The sequence below is a fragment of the Octodon degus genome, unplaced genomic scaffold (assembly GCF_000260255.1).
Source record: "Octodon degus isolate 3935 unplaced genomic scaffold, OctDeg1.0 scaffold00004, whole genome shotgun sequence".
NCBI classification, from domain to species: domain Eukaryota; kingdom Metazoa; phylum Chordata; class Mammalia; order Rodentia; family Octodontidae; genus Octodon; species Octodon degus.
In genome coordinates, this window is record NW_004524580.1 from 3,428,382 (window position 1) to 3,434,224 (window position 5,843).

At 45.1% G+C, this 5,843-nt stretch overlaps 1 pseudogene; it reads right to left on the bottom strand.

The window, feature by feature from the left end:
- Positions 1–661: 661 nt before the first annotated feature.
- Positions 662–2,332, bottom strand: LOC101590515 (annotated as a pseudogene).
- Positions 2,333–5,843: the final 3,511 nt, after the last annotated feature.

A 5,843-nucleotide genomic window follows, 5' to 3' on the forward strand; every position in this document is an offset into this window, starting at 1 on the left:
TACTATAATCAATAAATCCCCAAATTTTAGAGGCTTAGCATAGTAATTTACCTAGGGCATGACATCAGCCATCAGGGTAGGGACAGGGTGCTCTTTCTTTCTTTCTTTTTCTTTTCTTTTTTTTTTTTTTTTTTTTTTTTTTTTTTTTTTTTTTGGCGGAACCAGGGATTGAACTCACAGCCTTGCACTTGCCAGGGAAGCGCTTATTCCACTGAGCCATCTCCCCGGCCTGAAGGATGCTCTTTCACATGGTCCTTTGGGGATTCTGTCTAACATGCTCCTCTACCTGAAAACACTGCATTGTTTTGTTCACATGCAGCCCACTTTATTAGCATAAACTGAGAAGTTCTTCAACCTTGTAGCCATTAATAACTCAAGCACTTAGGAGCATGCCAGAGAGTAAACTGAAAGGCTGTCCCTGCTGCTTCAGAGAATAAGAGGGGGGCAGAAGAACACCATTACTTATCAAAGGAGGCCAAGAGAAGCCCTTCATCATCACAGTCCCAGAGCTCCTCTTTCTTCTGACTTTCTTCCACTATCTTCCTTGATTTGCTCCAGGTCCAGCTCACTGGAGGCTTCATCTTCAAGGAGGACACTGCCAGGCTCCTGAATCAGTGGCTCTTGGGGTCCAACTCTTTCCCTTCCCTCCAAGGGAAAGGCCCTACAGTGAGCTGTAGGCTGAGGCCCTTCGGCACCATTCTAGCTTCTTTTTCCTCAGACAAGACAATTGCTGAAGCTTTGCTTTGGGGAACTTGAAATCTTTTCTTAGGTCCTGGCTGGTCCAGACCTGGATTCCCAGGCCTTTCTTCGTTTTCCATTGTGGGTGCAGTGTGCACTGTGGAGTCACTGTGCAGACAGTGTTTGGTTACCTTCTTCTTCAGGATCTTGTCCACCTGACATGCCTTTCAGCTTGGAGTTTTTGGCCTTTATCTTGGCTGACTTGGGACCAGGCAAAGTTGGGTCTTTTTCTCTTTCTCCTCCATCTCTAACTCATCATTTTCTTTCTCCATGTTGGACTCAGGGATGTTAGCCCCAGGCAGCATTAGGTCTTATTTTCTTCATTCCTCTCAGATCCACAGTATCAGCTCCAAAAACCAAACAAGTTAATCTGCTCCTGAATGCCAGTCTGCTCTGCTTTATGAGCCATCATTACGGCTACTTCCAGTTTCTGAATGTAGTCCTTTTCCTGCACTCTTTCACTCCTGTTTGCTCCAGGGACAGTTTTTGGAAATTCTTTAGCATGTTCACTGGAATCTAAGCATGAGAAATTGTTTCTCAAAAAAAAATGTCACTTGGTACTTAGACGGAAGAGAGCCAAAATGAGACGCAAAAAGAAAGTACTCCTTCAAATCAGGATCAGAGTCTACCATGCCTGGACACCATGGGTAACCATATTGCTTGGCCCAGATGATGCATCCTGGGATATAGGAGGCATAGACCACTTCACTCTTGTTCCCTGTCCAGGTCTCCTCAGGAATATCACAGCAATTATAATCCAAGTCAGTATTCTGGTGACCAATTATCTGGGAGCACCGAGGGGTCAAAATGTTCCTACACAGCAGCCTCCATTTTCTACAGTTTGGAGAGGAGCATTGAACCCAGACTATACAACAACCAAAACTATTTCTCTTTCTTTTTTCTGTCTGGTCCCTGCTCTGAGAATGATTCTACAACATGTCCTCTACCTGGTATCTGTGTCTGTACTAATGCCCATCTTGGGGTGTTTCCATTTTTTCATCTTGAGCCTCCTTTCTTTTGCTTAAGTATTCTCTGTCAACTTTCTTCTCCAAGGATGCAGGAATTGCCTGGCCTGGCTCAGATGCACTCATCCCTGGGGTAACTTTATCTTCCAGAGAAACTGAAATCTCTGGTGGGTGAGGTACCATTGCCTTCTCCCCACTGGCATTTTCCTCATCGGTAGCAGAAGCCTTGATTCCTGGTTGTCTGCCTGGACACACACTGTTGGCTTTACACAGGAAATCTCCAAGCACTCCCTGAGAGACTCACATAGGACAGGCTGGACAATCTCCTCAAATTCTGAATAAGTAAGAATTACCTTTTCCTTTTCATTCTTCTCTGCTGGCTTGCTGCCTTGAGCCTTTTTTGTCTTCTCATGGCCAAGGCTTGGACCATTCCCTGTGGTTACTTTCTCCTTCTTCTCTACCCTGGACTTTGGTTGGCTTGGCTTGGCCTCTGACTCTGGGTTGCCAACCCTCAGAGCCTCCATGGGTAAATCAGGGCTACGAGGCATCATGCTATGCAATTTTTGTATAGGTGGGGCAAAAGTGTTCTTTGGTCCCTTTCCACCTTTCTTCTGTAGTGTTGCCATCATTCAGCTCAGAAATGACACATGCTTTGCCTTCAGGGGTGAAGAGGACCTAAAGGCTAGGAGCAGGGCAAGCTGTTGCAGCAAGTCTGCAAACTCCAACCTCAAATTAGTGAACACTGCGTTTTTGTCATGTAGGAGCAAAGAGAAAGAATGTGACTCAAGCTAAATGTCCATCTGCTACCAGATTAGACAGCAATATCCACCCAGAAGATAGAATGTTACAGTGGCAAGCATTAGGAAGGAGTATTTGTTAGCCAATCATTTTCAAGATGGTACAATACAAAAAAAGCTTTATTTTGGTTTTAAGAAGTGTACATCAGGTGACACAAATTTGGGTAAAACTGAAAAGTGTGGTTTTTAAAACAAAGTGCTTGGATTCAAGAATGAAAATCACCTACAATGCTTGGTAGAGGAAGAGACAAAGTTCATGAACACAAAACGGATCAGTCAGCTTGTGGCCATAACTGCAGAGAGCTCCAGGCACAGCTGTGAGCAGCTCTGATCGGTGTCAGGGTAGTGCAGTGTGTTCATTGAGTGCTAGGCTCCATTGGATGGATGGATGGCTGGATTGACTACAGTACTGGTGATTGAACCCAGAGCCTTTGCACTGCGCTACCCTTCCAGCCCTTTTACATTTTCTATCCCAAAACAGGGTCACAGGGTCTTACTAAGTTACCAAGTGACCCAGGCTGCATATGAACTCAAGATCCTCCTGTCTCAGTCTCACGGTGTTCTAGGATTAATACCTCTGCCACCTGGGATCCAAGGACCCAGTTTGCAATTTCAATCTCTCTCTCTCTCTCTCTCTCTCTCTCTCTCTCTCTCTCTCTCTCTCCCCTCTCTCTCTCTCCCTCACTTGCTTGCTCGTTCACTCTCCTCTCTCCAATCAATGTGATTTCATCTGAGGTTGAGTTTCTCATGACTTCACGTGTTTGATACCTGAACATGTGGACATGTAAGATATTGCCTTCGCCTACGTTCCTTTCACAGAATTCAGGCATGTGGCCACTTCTGACTTCCAGAAGAGGTGGAAAGTGAAGTTTGTTTACCCAAGAGGAAAGAGAGATAATGTAGACATGCACTCTTCCTTCCACTAACAGACTAGACACCTGCGGACTGCACAAGTATTGTTCATGGTTCCCATCATCAGTAGACACGGCAAGAGGCCTCTAAGAGACTCAGTTTCATAGAGGCCTACCTGACCCACTGCTGTGCCATATGGAGCCATGGATCTCCCAAGGGGTGCCATGTTTTCTGCTAGGAAATATTTATTTAAGAGTGCATTTTCCTCTGTGCCTACCAGATCTGGATTGTGTTTTGGACCTCCATTCTTTGTTTACTTCCTTTTCCTAGATGCTGAAACTTTTTTGTTGCACCCAGCCTCACCCCATTCCCTGTGGGCCATAAGATCTTCATCTTGGACTATGTCTGACAAAATAACCTGCACAAAAAGACCATCATAAAACAGATGTGTCTGCCCAAGCCTGTCTGGACTGCTACAACATATAAACAAAATAGCTTACGAACAACAGAAACAAATTTCTCACAGTTCTATAAGCTGAGAGGATGAAATTCAAAGTTGCAGCTGATTCAATGTCCAGAGAGGGCCCAATTCTTCCTTCTAAATGATGCCTTTTCACTGGGTTCTCATGTGGCATAAGGAAATAAGCTGTCTGGGCCTCTTCTATTAGGATACCAATGTCTCTGAGGACTGTGTTAAGTGACTGAATGATTCCCCTACCTCCTGTTGGAGACCAGGTTTCAACACATAGATTGGGAGTGAGAGTGTGGCACAAACATTCAGACCACAGTGATTTCCAAAGTATATAATTAATACTAATATGAAGGAAGGTCTCTAGAGGTATTCCGGTCTCTGTTCTTGCTTTTATATGGATTGTAATTTATTTGGTTATTCATACGAAGATCTGGAAGACAAGGTGAATGACCAATACCCTGGTAAGATGAAATTGTCTTTATTACAAATGTAACACAGGGACTGACATCAAAGATGTACCAAGAATCCTGCCCCTATGTCTGCTTGTCTAGTACATACCTGAAGGTCTGATACCTGGCCTCCATACTAACTTTAGTGTACCTACGACATATCATAATCTTCCAAGTGGCTCCTACATTCTGTGAGGAATCTGAGAGAGAGGACAGTATGCACCAACTCCTCTTAGCCCCTCTCCATGGATATATGGATGTGAATGCCCAATAGGCAGGGTAGGGCTTGGCCTGAGGGATAGACCTGGAGGCAGATGCTCAGGGACTAACTCAGTGGGGCCCAGCTTCAGGACTGTGTTCAAGCAGAAAGCCTGAAGCACTGTGCTGTTCCCAGCTCACCAAGCTGGATGCACATACTGCGGCCCAGATTGTGGCCATTCTGTTTATGGAACAGAGAGAAGGATATAAGAGTCTTGCAATCTGGTGAGAAGTCAGAAATAGCTACAATTGAGGAGTAACAATATGGGGATATACCATAAGAGGCTTGCCTGAGAACAAGTCACATTAAAGGCTTTTTGTTGACAAAAAGTCCAATACAAATAAATAAAATTTGAAATGATAATAGTTATTATGTTGTCGCTCTCAGATACAAAAATTCAAGAGTTGATGGGAAATAACATAAGGCTTAAATATGAGATTTAAATGCCCAGAGCCAGGTGTAGTAATCACCAGCCTGAAATCACAGCCTTCTGGGAGGCTGAGGCTGAAAAATCGCAAACTGGAGCCCATCGCAGGCAACGTAGCGACTTATGGAGACCTGGCCTCAAAATTAAAAACAGTAAGGGGATGGGCTGGGGATGTAGCTCAGTGCAGAGAATGCAGGCTCAATCCCCAGTGCGAGACAGCCATGCTTAGGCAGAGGACACCGGAGTACTCCTGACGCACGGGCTGGCCTAAGGAATGAATACGGCCTCTGATGCAGTCAGAGCCAGGGAAAAGTGAGGTCTGTTTGACCAGTTTGGGGAATTTCTTTGGGGCATTACCTCCCTCCATAACAGATGAGAAAGGAAAAATAAACTCACCACTGCTCTGATATTAGTATTTGTGTCCCCTCGAAATCCCTCATCACTGTGATAGCGTAAAGAGGTTGCGCTTTGAGGAAATTATTAAGTCATAAGAATTCCACACTTACGGGTGGGAGTAGAGTGCTTAAAATAAAAGCCCAACAGAGTTTGTTTGCCACCTTCCTCCATGTGAGGATACAAATAAGGCATCATCCATTAGGAATAAGCATGTAAGAGACACTGGATCTGATAATACCCTGGGCTTCCTAACCCCCAGACTGTCAGTAGTAAATTTCTATTGTTTATAAACTACCAAGTCTATGAGCTGGGGAGATAGCTCAGTGGTCTAAGTGTCTGCCTGGCAAGCATAAGGACGCAGGTTCGATCCCCAGTACACATGCTGTGCCAGCCCTGCGCCAGCTCCACGCCAAGCTGGCCGCTGCAACTGGGCATGGTGGTGCACTCCTGTAATCCTAGCACTGGGAAGGCTGAGATAGGGGGATGAC